The sequence below is a fragment of the Balaenoptera borealis genome, assembly GCF_965194805.1.
Source record: "Balaenoptera borealis genome assembly, chromosome: 7".
Lineage (NCBI taxonomy): Eukaryota > Metazoa > Chordata > Mammalia > Artiodactyla > Balaenopteridae > Balaenoptera > Balaenoptera borealis.
In genome coordinates this window covers 31,525,702-31,545,235 of record NC_138864.1, presented here as the reverse complement: position 1 = coordinate 31,545,235, position 19,534 = coordinate 31,525,702, and positions in this window count along the sequence as shown.

Sequence of the window (19,534 nt, the reverse complement as noted above, 5' to 3'; positions counted from 1 at the left end):
TAGCCAAGACAGTGGAGCAATCAAAATGTCCAACAACAGGTGAATGGATAAAGAAGAAGTGGTCCATGTACACAATGGAATAATAGCCATGGAAAACAATGAACCACTGCTCTCTGAGGCACCACAAATGAGTCTGGAGATAATCACGAAACATGAGGTAAGTCGGAAAGCAAAAGACCTATATTCTATGATATCACTTATAGGCGTTATCTAATAACTGACACAAAGGAACATATTTCCACAGAGAAAGACACTCACAGACTTAGAAAACAAACTATGCTCATCTAAAAGGAAAGGTGGGGGGAATGGATAAATTAAGATTAGTGTTACTATATGTATACAAACACATATTATATCCATATCTCAAAAAGACCAACCATATAGCAAGGGAGGTCTGCGGAACCGTCAGTAACATTTTATATGGGAAGAGGATCTGTACTTGAATAGACATATATAATGTACAAACGAACCAGATGGTGTACACCTAGGACAAACAATATTCTAAGCTTTACCCCAATTAAAAAAAAAATTTTAAAACCAAGAAGAAATAATGAGACATATACTTATGGGGCTTTCTCCATGCACATTCCAATGTAATTTACAAACTAGGAACACGACTTCCAGAAAGGCTCTGCTGCCCTAGTACCCAGATATGGGAATGGAGATATGCTGCCTGCTTGAGGCCACTTCCCACAACAGCAGATTTAAACCCATTGCTAAAGGTCACTAAATATTCACCAAACTTGCAGTTCGGTAAAAGACACCTGCTTTCTAAAAAAATTCTGGAGTGGAAAATTGACCAAAAATTTCAAAAGAGGGCAACCTTCCAAGAACACAATTTCAAGAGTTCTATTGTACTCCCAATTGTTTCCTTTTTTTTAACAGAAAAGAAAACGGTGGAGAAAAATGATGAGTTTTACGAATTTTCAAAGACATGCAAACCCAAATTACAAAAACCTATCAGCTCACAGCAGCCAGAAGGGCCATTAGCATAAATGCTGCAAACAATATATGCTGAAGCGATTGTGGAGAAATGCGTACCCTCGATTCTAAGGGGGACGTGGTAAGAGCCACTAATGAAAACACAAAGAAGGTGCTTTGAAAAGGGAAACACGGTGCTACCAGTCAATCAATCACACCCACTGCTGGGCCTATCACCTGAGAAAATGAGAATCGAAAAGTCACAGCCTGGCAATCCTGCACTCCAACAATATTTACCATAGCCAACACTTGGAAGCAATGAAAATGTCCATCAACCGAGGAATGCACAAAGTAGAAGTGGTCCACGTACACAGTGGAAAATTACTCCAATAAAAAATAAAAACTAAATGTAAAAATCCAACAAAAGTAAGGAGACATCAGCTTGTGTGGGTTTGTCCGGGCACACTCCACTCTAATTTATAACCGAGAAACACCACAGGCCGCAAGGGCTTTTCCCTAGTTACCAGGGTGGGGGACAGAGAAAGGCTGCCGCCCTCTGGCAGTTACCTGCAAAAGCAGCTTTAAAGCCTGTGCTAATGGTCACTTCATAGGAACAAGTACTGCAGAACTGTAAATGAAACAGGCCCTCAAAATGTCTTGAGGGAGGTAAAGGCCAAAACATTTCAAAATGTGACACATACTTAAAGAGAACACTTTGAAGAACTAAGGGGTAATCACAGCTTGAAAAATAGCAAAGGACATGCCTTAAAGCTCAATTTCAACAGATTATGTGGCACATTCGAATTCAACCACAGAGAGGTATCAGCTCACACTTGTCAGAATAACCATCAGCAAGAAAACTACAAACAATAAATGCTGAAAGTGTTGTGGAGAAATGCATACCCTCAACTTCAAAGGGGACGTAACTTGGAAAGGGCCACGAATGAGAACAGAATGGAGGTGCCTTAAAAAGGTAAACATTGAGCTACTATATGATCCAGCAGGCCCACTCCTCGACGTAAAACCTAAGAAGAGAGAATTGGAAAGACACAGGCAGGCAAATCTGCACTGCACAGTATTACAATAGCCAAGATATGGAAGTAACCAAAAGGTCCACCAACAGATGGATGGACAAAGAAGAACTCCTCCATGTACAGATGGAATATTCGCTAGTGAAAAAAATGAAACAATGCCGTTTGCAGCACCATAGATGAGTCTAGACGTAATCACGCCACGTGTAGTAAGTGAGAAAGCAAAAGACACATATCCTATCATATCACTTTTAAGAGTTACTTAAAAATTGATACCAATGAAGATATTTCCACAGAGAAAGGCAATCACAGATTCATTAAAAAACTTATGGTTCACCAAATAGAAAGGGATGAGGATTGGATACATTGCCACATTGGGGTTAACAGAGATATACAAACCATGTGAAATATATAACCACCAAAGACGTACGGAAGACCAGGAGAAGACTACTCAACATTGTGTCATAACCTACATGGGAAAAGGATGCGAGGAACAATAGATACATGTATATGTGTGAAAGAACCACATCTTGCACACCTAGAACAAACAAACCATTGTAATCATATTTACTGGGATAAAAAATAAAAAGTAAACTACAAATATGAACAAGAAGTAATGAGACAGAAACTTAAAGGGCTTTTCCCTGGCACATTCCATTCTAATTTACAACCTACAACACCACTTCCATTAAGGCTCTGTTTCCCTAGTAACCAAATATGGTAAAGGGGAAATGCTGCCACCTTGTGGCCGTTTCCTGCAAGAACAGCTTTAAACTCACAGCTAATGGTCACTTAACATTCCCAAGGACTCAGGGCTGTAAAGGACACCTGCCCTAAAAAATTGTGCTGAAGGAGGGAATGGACAAAACAATTCAAAACAGGCAAATGTTTCAAGAAGAGAGTATGAAGAGTTAAGTTTTACTCACGCTCTTTTAAAAAAAAAAGGAAAATGGATAAAAGCTCAACCTCAGGGAGTGTTAGACCCATGCAATCTAATCTACAAAAAGTTTCAACTTACACCAGTCGACTGAACATGAGCAAAAAGTCTACAAACAATAAATAAATGAAGGGGTTTTAGAGAACTGTGTACACTCTACCTGCTGGTGAGACGTGAAGGGGTAACAGCCAATAATGAGAACAGAAAGGAGCTGTGTTTAAAAGTAAAACTGCAGGCACCATTCAATGCAGCAGGCGCACCATTGGACCTCTCACCTGAGAAGACAAGAATCGAGAAGACACAGGCCGCAAAAGCTGCAGTGCAGCCTTATTCACAATAGCCAAGACAGTGGAGCAATCAAAATGTCCAACAACAGGTGAATGGATAAAGAAGAAGTGGTCCATGTACACAATGGAATAATAGCCATGGAAAACAATGAACCACTGCTCTCTGAGGCACCACAAATGAGTCTGGAGATAATCACGAAACATGAGGTAAGTCGGAAAGCAAAAGACCTATAATCTATGATATCACTTATAGGCGTTATCTAATAACTGACACAAAGGAACATATTTCCACAGAGAAAGACACTCACAGACTTAGAAAACAAACTATGCTCATCTAAAAGGAAAGGTGGGGGGAATGGATAAATTAAGATTAGTGTTACTATATGTATACAAACACATATTATATCCATATCTCAAAAAGACCAACCATATAGCAAGGGAGGTCTGCGGAACCGTCAGTAACATTTTACATGGGAAGAGGATCTGTACTTGAATAGACATATATAATGTACAAACGAACCAGATGGTGTACACCTAGGACAAACAATATTCTAAGCTTTACCCCAATTAAAAAAAAATTTTTTAAACCAAGAAGAAATAATGAGACATATACTTATGGGGCTTTCTCCATGCACATTCCAATGTAATTTACAAACTAGGAACACGACTTCCAGAAAGGCTCTGCTGCCCTAGTACCCAGATATGGGAATGGAGATATGCTGCCTGCTTGAGGCCACTTCCCACAACAGCAGCTTTAAACCCATTGCTAAAGGTCACTAAATATTCACCAAACTTGCAGTTCGCTAAAAGACACCTGCTTTCTAAAAAAATTCTGGAGTGGAAAATCGACCAAAAATTTCAAAAGAGGGCAACCTTCCAAGAACACAATTTCAAGAGTTCTATTGTACTCCCAATTGTTTCCTTTTTTTTAACAGAAAAGCAAACGGTGGAGAAAAATGATGAGTTTTACGAATTTTCAAAGACATGCAAACCCAAATTACAAAAACCTATCAGCTCACAGCAGCCAGAAGGGCCATTAGCATAAATGCTGCAAACAATATATGCTGAAGCGATTGTGGAGAAATGCGTACCCTCGATTCTAAGGGGGACGTGGTAAGAGCCACTAATGAAAACACAAAGAAGGTGCTTTGAAAAGGGAAACACGGTGCTACCAGTCAATCAATCACACCCACTGCTGGGCCTATCACCTGAGAAAATGAGAATCGAAAAGTCACAGCCTGGCAATCCTGCACTCCAACAATATTTACCATAGCCAACACTTGGAAGCAATGAAAATGTCCATCAACCGAGGAATGCACAAAGTAGAAGTGGTCCACGTACACAGTGGAAAATTACTCCAATAAAAAATAAAAACTAAATGTAAAAATCCAACAAAAGTAAGGAGACATCAGCTTGTGTGGGTTTGTCCGGGCACACTCCACTCTAATTTATAACCGAGAAACACCACAGGCCGCAAGGGCTTTTCCCTAGTTACCAGGGTGGGGGACATAGAAAGGCTGCCGCCCTCTGGCAGTTACCTGCAAAAGCAGCTTTAAAGCCTGTGCTAATGGTCACTTCATAGGAACAAGTACTGCAGAACTGTAAATGAAACAGGCCCTCAAAATGTCTTGAGGGAGGTAAAGGCCAAAACATTTCAAAATGTGACACATACTGAAAGAGAACACTTTGAAGAACTAAGGGGTAATCACAGCTTGAAAAATAGCAAAGGACATGCCTTAAAGCTCAATTTCAACAGATTATGTGGCACATTCGAATTCAACCACAGAGAGGTATCAGCTCACACTTGTCAGAATAACCATCAGCAAGAAAACTACAAACAATAAATGCTGAAAGTGTTGTGGAGAAATGCATACCCTCAACTTCAAAGGGGACGTAACTTGGAAAGGGCCACGAATGAGAACAGAATGGAGGTGCCTTAAAAAGGTAAACATTGAGCTACTATATGATCCAGCAGGCCCACTCCTCGACGTAAAACCTAAGAAGAGAGAATTGGAAAGACACAGGCAGGCAAATCTGCACTGCACAGTATTACAATAGCCAAGATATGGAAGTAACCAAAAAGTCCACCAACAGATGGATGGACAAAGAAGAACTCCTCCATGTACAGATGGAATATTCGCTAGTGAAAAAAATGAAACAATGCCGTTTGCAGCACCATAGATGAGTCTAGACGTAATCACGCCACGTGTAGTAAGTGAGAAAGCAAAAGACACATATCCTATCATATCACTTTTAAGAGTTACTTAAAAATTGATACCAATGAAGATATTTCCACAGAGAAAGGCAATCACAGATTCATTAAAAAACTTATGGTTCACCAAATAGAAAGGGATGAGGATTGGATACATTGCCACATTGGGGTTAACAGAGATATACAAACCATGTGAAATATATAACCACCAAAGACGTACGGAAGACCAGGAGAAGACTACTCAACATTGTGTCATAACCTACATGGGAAAAGGATGCGAGGAACAATAGATACATGTATATGTGTGAAAGAACCACATCTTGCACACCTAGAACAAACAAACCATTGTAATCATATTTACTGGGATAAAAAATAAAAAGTAAACTACAAATATGAACAAGAAGTAATGAGACAGAAACTTAAAGGGCTTTTCCCTGGCACATTCCATTCTAATTTACAACCTACAACACCACTTCCATTAAGGCTCTGTTTCCCTAGTAACCAAATATGGTAAAGGGGAAATGCTGCCACCTTGTGGCCGTTTCCTGCAAGAACAGCTTTAAACTCACAGCTAATGGTCACTTAACATTCCCAAGGACTCAGGGCTGTAAAGGACACCTGCCCTAAAAAATTGTGCTGAAGGAGGGAATGGACAAAACAATTCAAAACAGGCAAATGTTTCAAGAAGAGAGTATGAAGAGTTAAGTTTTACTCACGCTCTTTTAAAAAAAAAGGAAAATGGATAAAAGCTCAACCTCAGGGAGTGTTAGACCCATGCAATCTAATCTACAAAAAGTTTCAACTTACACCAGTCGACTGAACATGAGCAAAAAGTCTACAAACAATAAATAAATGAAGGGGTTTTAGAGAACTGTGTACACTCTACCTGCTGGTGAGACGTGAAGGGGTAACAGCCAATAATGAGAACAGAAAGGAGCTGTGTTTAAAAGTAAAACTGCAGGCACCATTCAATGCAGCAGGCGCACCATTGGACCTCTCACCTGAGAAGACAAGAATCGAGAAGACACAGGCCGCAAAAGCTGCAGTGCAGCCTTATTCACAATAGCCAAGACAGTGGAGCAATCAAAATGTCCAACAACAGGTGAATGGATAAAGAAGAAGTGGTCCATGTACACAATGGAATAATAGCCATGGAAAACAATGAACCACTGCTCTCTGAGGCACCACAAATGAGTCTGGAGATAATCACGAAACATGAGGTAAGTCGGAAAGCAAAAGACCTATATTCTATGATATCACTTATAGGCGTTATCTAATAACTGACACAAAGGAACATATTTCCACAGAGAAAGACACTCACAGACTTAGAAAACAAACTATGCTCATCTAAAAGGAAAGGTGGGGGGAATGGATAAATTAAGATTAGTGTTACTATATGTATACAAACACATATTATATCCATATCTCAAAAAGACCAACCATATAGCAAGGGAGGTCTGCGGAACCGTCAGTAACATTTTACATGGGAAGAGGATCTGTACTTGAATAGACATATATAATGTACAAACGAACCAGATGGTGTACACCTAGGACAAACAATATTCTAAGCTTTACCCCAATTAAAAAAAAAATTTTAAAACCAAGAAGAAATAATGAGACATATACTTATGGGGCTTTCTCCATGCACATTCCAATGTAATTTACAAACTAGGAACACGACTTCCAGAAAGGCTCTGCTGCCCTAGTACCCAGATATGGGAATGGAGATATGCTGCCTGCTTGAGGCCACTTCCCACAACAGCAGCTTTAAACCCATTGCTAAAGGTCACTAAATATTCACCAAACTTGCAGTTCGCTAAAAGACACCTGCTTTCTAAAAAAATTCTGGAGTGGAAAATCGACCAAAAATTTCAAAAGAGGGCAACCTTCCAAGAACACAATTTCAAGAGTTCTATTGTACTCCCAATTGTTTCCTTTTTTTTAACAGAAAAGAAAACGGTGGAGAAAAATGATGAGTTTTACGAATTTTCAAAGACATGCAAACCCAAATTACAAAAACCTATCAGCTCACAGCAGCCAGAAGGGCCATTAGCATAAATGCTGCAAACAATATATGCTGAAGCGATTGTGGAGAAATGCGTACCCTCGATTCTAAGGGGGACGTGGTAAGAGCCACTAATGAAAACACAAAGAAGGTGCTTTGAAAAGGGAAACACGGTGCTACCAGTCAATCAATCACACCCACTGCTGGGCCTATCACCTGAGAAAATGAGAATCGAAAAGTCACAGCCTGGCAATCCTGCACTCCAACAATATTTACCATAGCCAACACTTGGAAGCAATGAAAATGTCCATCAACCGAGGAATGCACAAAGTAGAAGTGGTCCACGTACACAGTGGAAAATTACTCCAATAAAAAATAAAAACTAAATGTAAAAATCCAACAAAAGTAAGGAGACATCAGCTTGTGTGGGTTTGTCCGGGCACACTCCACTCTAATTTATAACCGAGAAACACCACAGGCCGCAAGGGCTTTTCCCTAGTTACCAGGGTGGGGGACATAGAAAGGCTGCCGCCCTCTGGCAGTTACCTGCAAAAGCAGCTTTAAAGCCTGTGCTAATGGTCACTTCATAGGAACAAGTACTGCAGAACTGTAAATGAAACAGGCCCTCAAAATGTCTTGAGGGAGGTAAAGGCCAAAACATTTCAAAATGTGACACATACTGAAAGAGAACACTTTGAAGAACTAAGGGGTAATCACAGCTTGAAAAATAGCAAAGGACATGCCTTAAAGCTCAATTTCAACAGATTATGTGGCACATTCGAATTCAACCACAGAGAGGTATCAGCTCACACTTGTCAGAATAACCATCAGCAAGAAAACTACAAACAATAAATGCTGAAAGTGTTGTGGAGAAATGCATACCCTCAACTTCAAAGGGGACGTAACTTGGAAAGGGCCACGAATGAGAACAGAATGGAGGTGCCTTAAAAAGGTAAACATTGAGCTACTATATGATCCAGCAGGCCCACTCCTCGACGTAAAACCTAAGAAGAGAGAATTGGAAAGACACAGGCAGGCAAATCTGCACTGCACAGTATTACAATAGCCAAGATATGGAAGTAACCAAAAAGTCCACCAACAGATGGATGGACAAAGAAGAACTCCTCCATGTACAGATGGAATATTCGCTAGTGAAAAAAATGAAACAATGCCGTTTGCAGCACCATAGATGAGTCTAGACGTAATCACGCCACGTGTAGTAAGTGAGAAAGCAAAAGACACATATCCTATCATATCACTTTTAAGAGTTACTTAAAAATTGATACCAATGAAGATATTTCCACAGAGAAAGGCAATCACAGATTCATTAAAAAACTTATGGTTCACCAAATAGAAAGGGATGAGGATTGGATACATTGCCACATTGGGGTTAACAGAGATATACAAACCATGTGAAATATATAACCACCAAAGACGTACGGAAGACCAGGAGAAGACTACTCAACATTGTGTCATAACCTACATGGGAAAAGGATGCGAGGAACAATAGATACATGTATATGTGTGAAAGAACCACATCTTGCACACCTAGAACAAACAAACCATTGTAATCATATTTACTGGGATAAAAAATAAAAAGTAAACTACAAATATGAACAAGAAGTAATGAGACATAAACTTAAAGGGCTTTTCCCTGGCACATTCCATTCTAATTTACAACCTACAACACCACTTCCATTAAGGCTCTGTTTCCCTAGTAACCAAATATGGTAAAGGGGAAATGCTGCCACCTTGTCGTCGCTTCCTGCAAGAACAGCTTTAAACTCACAGCTAATGGTCACTTAACATTCCCAAGGACTCAGGGCTGTAAAGGACACCTGCCCTAAAAAATTGTGCTGAAGGAGGGAATGGAGAAAACAACTCAAAACAGGCAAATGTTTCAAGAAGAGAGTATGAAGAGTTAAGTTTTACTCACGCTCTTTTAAAAAAAAAGGAAAATGGATAAAAGCTCAACCTCAGGGAGTGTTAGACCCATGCAATCTAATCTACAAAAAGTTTCAACTTACACCAGTCGACTGAACATGAGCAAAAAGTCTACAAACAATAAATAAATGAAGGGGTTTTAGAGAACTGTGTACACTCTACCTGCTGGTGAGACGTGAAGGGGTAACAGCCAATAATGAGAACAGAAAGGAGCTGTGTTTAAAAGTAAAACTGCAGGCACCATTCAATGCAGCAGGCGCACCATTGGACCTCTCACCTGAGAAGACAAGAATCGAGAAGACACAGGCCGCAAAAGCTGCAGTGCAGCCTTATTCACAATAGCCAAGACAGTGGAGCAATCAAAATGTCCAACAACAGGTGAATGGATAAAGAAGAAGTGGTCCATGTACACAATGGAATAATAGCCATGGAAAACAATGAACCACTGCTCTCTGAGGCACCACAAATGAGTCTAGAGATAATCACGAAACATGAGGTAAGTCGGAAAGCAAAAGACCTATATTCTATGATATCACTTATAGGCGTTATCTAATAACTGACACAAAGGAACATATTTCCACAGAGAAAGACACTCACAGACTTAGAAAACAAACTATGCTCATCTAAAAGGAAAGGTGGGGGGAATGGATAAATTAAGATTAGTGTTACTATATGTATACAAACACATATTATATCCATATCTCAAAACGACCAACCATATAGCAAGGGAGGTCTGCGGAACCGACAGTAACATTTTACATGGGAAGAGGATCTGTACTTGAATAGACATATATAATGTACAAACGAACCAGATGGTGTACACCTAGGACAAACAATATTCTAAGCTTTACCCCAATTAAAAAAAAAATTTTAAAACCAAGAAGAAATAATGAGACATATACTTATGGGGCTTTCTCCATGCACATTCCAATGTAATTTACAAACTAGGAACACGACTTCCAGAAAGGCTCTGCTGCCCTAGTACCCAGATATGGGAATGGAGATATGCTGCCTGCTTGAGGCCACTTCCCACAACAGCAGATTTAAACCCATTGCTAAAGGTCACTAAATATTCACCAAACTTGCAGTTCGGTAAAAGACACCTGCTTTCTAAAAAAATTCTGGAGTGGAAAATTGACCAAAAATTTCAAAAGAGGGCAACCTTCCAAGAACACAATTTCAAGAGTTCTATTGTACTCCCAATTGTTTCCTTTTTTTTAACAGAAAAGAAAACGGTGGAGAAAATTGATGAGTTTTACGAATTTTCAAAGACATGCAAACCCAAATTACAAAAACCTATCAGCTCACAGCAGCCAGAAGGGCCATTAGCATAAATGCTGCAAACAATATATGCTGAAGCGATTGTGGAGAAATGCGTACCCTCGATTCTAAGGGGGACGTGGTAAGAGCCACTAATGAAAACACAAAGAAGGTGCTTTGAAAAGGGAAACACGGTGCTACCAGTCAATCAATCACACCCACTGCTGGGCCTATCACCTGAGAAAATGAGAATCGAAAAGTCACAGGCTGGCAATACTGCACTCCAACAATATTTACCATAGCCAACACTTGGAAGCAATGAAAATGTCCATCAACCCAGGAATGCACAAAGTAGAAGTGGTCCACGTACACAGTGGAAAATTACTCCAATAAAAAATAAAAACTAAATGTAAAAATCCAACAAAAGTAAGGAGACATCAGCTTGTGTGGGTTTGTCCGGGCACACTCCACTCTAATTTATAACCGAGAAACACCACAGGCCGCAAGGGCTTTTCCCTAGTTACCAGGGTGGGGGACATAGAAAGGCTGCCGCCCTCTGGCAGTTACCTGCAAAAGCAGCTTTAAAGCCTGTGCTAATGGTCACTTCATAGGAACAAGTACTGCAGAACTGTAAATGAAACAGGCCCTCAAAATGTCTTGAGGGAGGTAAAGGCCAAAACATTTCAAAATGTGACACATACTGAAAGAGAACACTTTGAAGAACTAAGGGGTAATCACAGCTTGAAAAATAGCAAAGGACATGCCTTAAAGCTCAATTTCAACAGATTATGTGGCACATTCGAATTCAACCACAGAGAGGTATCAGCTCACACTTGTCAGAATAACCATCAGCAAGAAAACTACAAACAATAAATGCTGAAAGTGTTGTGGAGAAATGCATACCCTCAACTTCAAAGGGGACGTAACTTGGAAAGGGCCACGAATGAGAACAGAATGGAGGTGCCTTAAAAAGGTAAACATTGAGCTACTATATGATCCAGCAGGCCCACTCCTCGACGTAAAACCTAAGAAGAGAGAATTGGAAAGACACAGGCAGGCAAATCTGCACTGCACAGTATTACAATAGCCAAGATATGGAAGTAACCAAAAGGTCCACCAACAGATGGATGGACAAAGAAGAACTCCTCCATGTACAGATGGAATATTCGCTAGTGAAAAAAATGAAACAATGCCGTTTGCAGCACCATAGATGAGTCTAGACGTAATCACGCCACGTGTAGTAAGTGAGAAAGCAAAAGACACATATCCTATCATATCACTTTTAAGAGTTACTTAAAAATTGATACCAATGAAGATATTTCCACAGAGAAAGGCAATCACAGATTCATTAAAAAACTTATGGTTCACCAAATAGAAAGGGATGAGGATTGGATACATTGCCACATTGGGGTTAACAGAGATATACAAACCATGTGAAATATATAACCACCAAAGACGTACGGAAGACCAGGAGAAGACTACTCAACATTGTGTCATAACCTACATGGGAAAAGGATGCGAGGAACAATAGATACATGTATATGTGTGAAAGAACCACATCTTGCACACCTAGAACAAACAAACCATTGTAATCATATTTACTGGGATAAAAAATAAAAAGTAAACTACAAATATGAACAAGAAGTAATGAGACATAAACTTAAAGGGCTTTTCCCTGGCACATTCCATTCTAATTTACAACCTACAACACCACTTCCATTAAGGCTCTGTTTCCCTAGTAACCAAATATGGTAAAGGGGAAATGCTGCCACCTTGTGGTCGCTTCCTGCAAGAACAGCTTTAAACTCACAGCTAATGGTCACTTAACATTCCCAAGGACTCAGGGCTGTAAAGGACACCTGCCCTAAAAAATTGTGCTGAAGGAGGGAATGGACAAAACAATTCAAAACAGGCAAATGTTTCAAGAAGAGAGTATGAAGAGTTAAGTTTTACTCACGCTCTTTTAAAAAAAAAGGAAAATGGATAAAAGCTCAACCTCAGGGAGTGTTAGACCCATGCAATCTAATCTACAAAAAGTTTCAACTTACACCAGTCGACTGAACATGAGCAAAAAGTCTACAAACAGTAAATGCTGAAGGGGTTTTAGAGAACTGTGTACACTCTACCTGCTTGTGAGACGTGAAGCGGTAACAGCCAATAATGAGAACAGAAAGGAGCTGTGTTTAAAAGTAAAACTGCAGGCACCATTCAATGCAGCAGGCGCACCATTGGACCTCTCACCTGAGAAGACAAGAATCGAGAAGACACAGGCCGCAAAAGCTGCAGTGCAGCCTTATTCACAATAGCCAAGACAGTGGAGCAATCAAAATGTCCAACAACAGGTGAATGGATAAAGAAGAAGTGGTCCATGTACACAATGGAATAATAGCCATGGAAAACAATGAACCACTGCTCTCTGAGGCACCACAAATGAGTCTGGAGATAATCACGAAACATGAGGTAAGTCGGAAAGCAAAAGACCTATATTCTATGATATCACTTATAGGCGTTATCTAATAACTGACACAAAGGAACATATTTCCACAGAGAAAGACACTCACAGACTTAGAAAACAAACTATGCTCATCTAAAAGGAAAGGTGGGGGGAATGGATAAATTAAGATTAGTGTTACTATATGTATACAAACACATATTATATCCATATCTCAAAAAGACCAACCATATAGCAAGGGAGGTCTGCGGAACCGTCAGTAACATTTTACATGGGAAGAGGATCTGTACTTGAATAGACATATATAATGTACAAACGAACCAGATGGTGTACACCTAGGACAAACAATATTCTAAGCTTTACCCCAATTAAAAAAAAAATTTTAAAACCAAGAAGAAATAATGAGACATATACTTATGGGGCTTTCTCCATGCACATTCCAATGTAATTTACAAACTAGGAACACGACTTCCAGAAAGGCTCTGCTGCCCTAGTACCCAGATATGGGAATGGAGATATGCTGCCTGCTTGAGGCCACTTCCCACAACAGCAGCTTTAAACCCATTGCTAAAGGTCACTAAATATTCACCAAACTTGCAGTTCGCTAAAAGACACCTGCTTTCTAAAAAAATTCTGGAGTGGAAAATCGACCAAAAATTTCAAAAGAGGGCAACCTTCCAAGAACACAATTTCAAGAGTTCTATTGTACTCCCAATTGTTTCCTTTTTTTTAACAGAAAAGAAAACGGTGGAGAAAAATGATGAGTTTTACGAATTTTCAAAGACATGCAAACCCAAATTACAAAAACCTATCAGCTCACAGCAGCCAGAAGGGCCATTAGCATAAATGCTGCAAACAATATATGCTGAAGCGATTGTGGAGAAATGCGTACCCTCGATTCTAAGGGGGACGTGGTAAGAGCCACTAATGAAAACACAAAGAAGGTGCTTTGAAAAGGGAAACACGGTGCTACCAGTCAATCAATCACACCCACTGCTGGGCCTATCACCTGAGAAAATGAGAATCGAAAAGTCACAGCCTGGCAATCCTGCACTCCAACAATATTTACCATAGCCAACACTTGGAAGCAATGAAAATGTCCATCAACCGAGGAATGCACAAAGTAGAAGTGGTCCACGTACACAGTGGAAAATTACTCCAATAAAAAATAAAAACTAAATGTAAAAATCCAACAAAAGTAAGGAGACATCAGCTTGTGTGGGTTTGTCCGGGCACACTCCACTCTAATTTATAACCGAGAAACACCACAGGCCGCAAGGGCTTTTCCCTAGTTACCAGGGTGGGGGACATAGAAAGGCTGCCGCCCTCTGGCAGTTACCTGCAAAAGCAGCTTTAAAGCCTGTGCTAATGGTCACTTCATAGGAACAAGTACTGCAGAACTGTAAATGAAACAGGCCCTCAAAATGTCTTGAGGGAGGTAAAGGCCAAAACATTTCAAAATGTGACACATACTGAAAGAGAACACTTTGAAGAACTAAGGGGTAATCACAGCTTGAAAAATAGCAAAGGACATGCCTTAAAGCTCAATTTCAACAGATTATGTGGCACATTCGAATTCAACCACAGAGAGGTATCAGCTCACACTTGTCAGAATAACCATCAGCAAGAAAACTACAAACACTAAATGCTGAAAGTGTTGTGGAGAAATGCATACCCTCAACTTCAAAGGGGACGTAACTTGGAAAGGGCCACGAATGAGAACAGAATGGAGGTGCCTTAAAAAGGTAAACATTGAGCTACTATATGATCCAGCAGGCCCACTCCTCGACGTAAAACCTAAGAAGAGAGAATTGGAAAGACACAGGCAGGCAAATCTGCACTGCACAGTATTACAATAGCCAAGATATGGAAGTAACCAAAAGGTCCACCAACAGATGGATGGACAAAGAAGAACTCCTCCATGTACAGATGGAATATTCGCTAGTGAAAAAAATGAAACAATGCCGTTTGCAGCACCATAGATGAGTCTAGACGTAATCACGCCACGTGTAGTAAGTGAGAAAGCAAAAGACACATATCCTATCATATCACTTTTAAGAGTTACTTAAAAATTGATACCAATGAAGATATTTCCACAGAGAAAGGCAATCACAGATTCATTAAAAAACTTATGGTTCACCAAATAGAAAGGGATGAGGATTGGATACATTGCCACATTGGGGTTAACAGAGATATACAAACCATGTGAAATATATAACCACCAAAGACGTACGGAAGACCAGGAGAAGACTACTCAACATTGTGTCATAACCTACATGGGAAAAGGATGCGAGGAACAATAGATACATGTATATGTGTGAAAGAACCACATCTTGCACACCTAGAACAAACAAACCATTGTAATCATATTTACTGGGATAAAAAATAAAAAGTAAACTACAAATATGAACAAGAAGTAATGAGACATAAACTTAAAGGGCTTTTCCCTGGCACATTCCATTCTAATTTACAACCTACAACACCACTTCCATTAAGGCTCTGTTTCCCTAGTAACCAAATATGGTAAAGGGGAAATGCTGCCACCTTGTGGCCGTTTCCTGCAAGAACAGCTTTAAACTCACAGCTAATGGTCACTTAACATTCCCAAGGACTCAGGGCTGTAAAGGACACCTGCCCTAAAAAATTGTGCTGAAGGAGGGAATGGACAAAACAATTCAAAACAGGCAAATGTTTCAAGAAGAGAGTATGAAGAGTTAAGTTTTACTCACGCTCTTTTAAAAAAAAAGGAAAATGGATAAAAGCTCAACCTCAGGGAGTGTTAGACCCATGCAATCTAATCTACAAAAAGTTTCAACTTACACCAGTCGACTGAACATGAGCAAAAAGTCTACAAACAATAAATAAATGAAGGGGTTTTAGAGAACTGTGTACACTCTACCTGCTGGTGAGACGTGAAGGGGTAACAGCCAATAATGAGAACAGAAAGGAGCTGTGTTTAAAAGTAAAACTGCAGGCACCATTCAATGCAGCAGGCGCACCATTGGACCTCTCACCTGAGAAGACAAGAATCGAGAAGACACAGGCCGCAAAAGCTGCAGTGCAGCCTTATTCACAATAGCCAAGACAGTGGAGCAATCAAAATGTCCAACAACAGGTGAATGGATAAAGAAGAAGTGGTCCATGTACACAATGGAATAATAGCCATGGAAAACAATGAACCACTGCTCTCTGAGGCACCACAAATGAGTCTGGAGATAATCACGAAACATGAGGTAAGTCGGAAAGCAAAAGACCTATATTCTATGATATCACTTATAGGCGTTATCTAATAACTGACACAAAGGAACATATTTCCACAGAGAAAGACACTCACAGACTTAGAAAACAAACTATGCTCATCTAAAAGGAAAGGTGGGGGGAATGGATAAATTAAGATTAGTGTTACTATATGTATACAAACACATATTATATCCATATCTCAAAAAGACCAACCATATAGCAAGGGAGGTCTGCGGAACCGTCAGTAACATTTTATATGGGAAGAGGATCTGTACTTGAATAGACATATATAATGTACAAACGAACCAGATGGTGTACACCTAGGACAAACAATATTCTAAGCTTTACCCCAATTAAAAAAAAAATTTTAAAACCAAGAAGAAATAATGAGACATATACTTATGGGGCTTTCTCCATGCACATTCCAATGTAATTTACAAACTAGGAACACGACTTCCAGAAAGGCTCTGCTGCCCTAGTACCCAGATATGGGAATGGAGATATGCTGCCTGCTTGAGGCCACTTCCCACAACAGCAGCTTTAAACCCATTGCTAAAGGTCACTAAATATTCACCAAACTTGCAGTTCGGTAAAAGACACCTGCTTTCTAAAAAAATTCTGGAGTGGAAAATTGACCAAAAATTTCAAAAGAGGGCAACCTTCCAAGAACACAATTTCAAGAGTTCTATTGTACTCCCAATTGTTTCCTTTTTTTTAACAGAAAAGAAAACGGTGGAGAAAAATGATGAGTTTTACGAATTTTCAAAGACATGCAAACCCAAATTACAAAAACCTATCAGCTCACAGCAGCCAGAAGGGCCATTAGCATAAATGCTGCAAACAATATATGCTGAAGCGATTGTGGAGAAATGCGTACCCTCGATTCTAAGGGGGACGTGGTAAGAGCCACTAATGAAAACACAAAGAAGGTGCTTTGAAAAGGGAAACACGGTGCTACCAGTCAATCAATCACACCCACTGCTGGGCCTATCACCTGAGAAAATGAGAATCGAAAAGTCACAGCCTGGCAATCCTGCACTCCAACAATATTTACCATAGCCAACACTTGGAAGCAATGAAAATGTCCATCAACCGAGGAATGCACAAAGTAGAAGTGGTCCACGTACACAGTGGAAAATTACTCCAATAAAAAATAAAAACTAAATGTAAAAATCCAACAAAAGTAAGGAGACATCAGCTTGTGTGGGTTTGTCCGGGCACACTCCACTCTAATTTATAACCGAGAAACACCACAGGCCGCAAGGGCTTTTCCCTAGTTACCAGGGTGGGGGACATAGAAAGGCTGCCGCCCTCTGGCAGTTACCTGCAAAAGCAGCTTTAAAGCCTGTGCTAATGGTCACTTCATAGGAACAAGTACTGCAGAACTGTAAATGAAACAGGCCCTCAAAATGTCTTGAGGGAGGTAAAGGCCAAAACATTTCAAAATGTGACACATACTGAAAGAGAACACTTTGAAGAACTAAGGGGTAATCACAGCTTGAAAAATAGCAAAGGACATGCCTTAAAGCTCAATTTCAACAGATTATGTGGCACATTCGAATTCAACCACAGAGAGGTATCAGCTCACACTTGTCAGAATAACCATCAGCAAGAAAACTACAAACAATAAATGCTGAAAGTGTTGTGGAGAAATGCATACCCTCAACTTCAAAGGGGACGTAACTTGGAAAGGGCCACGAATGAGAACAGAATGGAGGTGCCTTAAAAAGGTAAACATTGAGCTACTATATGATCCAGCAGGCCCACTCCTCGACGTAAAACCTAAGAAGAGAGAATTGGAAAGAAACAGGCAGGCAAATCTGCACTGCACAGTATTACAATAGCCAAGATATGGAAGTAACCAAAAAGTCCACCAACAGATGGATGGACAAAGAAGAACTCCTCCATGTACAGATGGAATATTCGCTAGTGAAAAAAATGAAACAATGCCGTTTGCAGCACCATAGATGAGTCTAGACGTAATCACGCCACGTGTAGTAAGTGAGAAAGCAAAAGACACATATCCTATCATATCACTTTTAAGAGTTACTTAAAAATTGATACCAATGAAGATATTTCCACAGAGAAAGGCAATCACAGATTCATTAAAAAACTTATGGTTCACCAAATAGAAAGGGATGAGGATTGGATACATTGCCACATTGGGGTTAACAGAGATATACAAACCATGTGAAATATATAACCACCAAAGACGTACGGAAGACCAGGAGAAGACTACTCAACATTGTGTCATAACCTACATGGGAAAAGGATGCGAGGAACAATAGATACATGTATATGTGTGAAAGAACCACATCTTGCACACCTAGAACAAACAAACCATTGTAATCATATTTACTGGGATAAAAAATAAAAAGTAAACTACAAATATGAACAAGAAGTAATGAGACATAAACTTAAAGGGCTTTTCCCTGGCACATTCCATTCTAATTTACAACCTACAACACCACTTCCATTAAGGCTCTGTTTCCCTAGTAACCAAATATGGTAAAGGGGAAATGCTGCCACCTTGTGGCCGTTTCCTGCAAGAACAGCTTTAAACTCACAGCTAATGGTCACTTAACATTCCCAAGGACTCAGGGCTGTAAAGGACACCTGCCCTAAAAAATTGTGCTGAAGGAGGGAATGGACAAAACAATTCAAAACAGGCAAATGTTTCAAGAAGAGAGTATGAAGAGTTAAGTTTTACTCACGCTCTTTTAAAAAAAAAGGAAAATGGATAAAAGCTCAACCTCAGGGAGTGTTAGACCCATGCAATCTAATCTACAAAAAGTTTCAACTTACACCAGTCGACTGAACATGAGCAAAAAGTCTACAAACAATAAATAAATGAAGGGGTTTTAGAGAACTGTGTACACTCTACCTGCTGGTGAGACGTGAAGGGGTAACAGCCAATAATGAGAACAGAAAGGAGCTGTGTTTAAAAGTAAAACTGCAGGCACCATTCAATGCAGCAGGCGCACCATTGGACCTCTCACCTGAGAAGACAAGAATCGAGAAGACACAGGCCGCAAAAGCTGCAGTGCAGCCTTATTCACAATAGCCAAGACAGTGGAGCAATCAAAATGTCCAACAACAGGTGAATGGATAAAGAAGAAGTGGTCCATGTACACAATGGAATAATAGCCATGGAAAACAATGAACCACTGCTCTCTGAGGCACCACAAATGAGTCTGGAGATAATCACGAAACATGAGGTAAGTCGGAAAGCAAAAGACCTATAT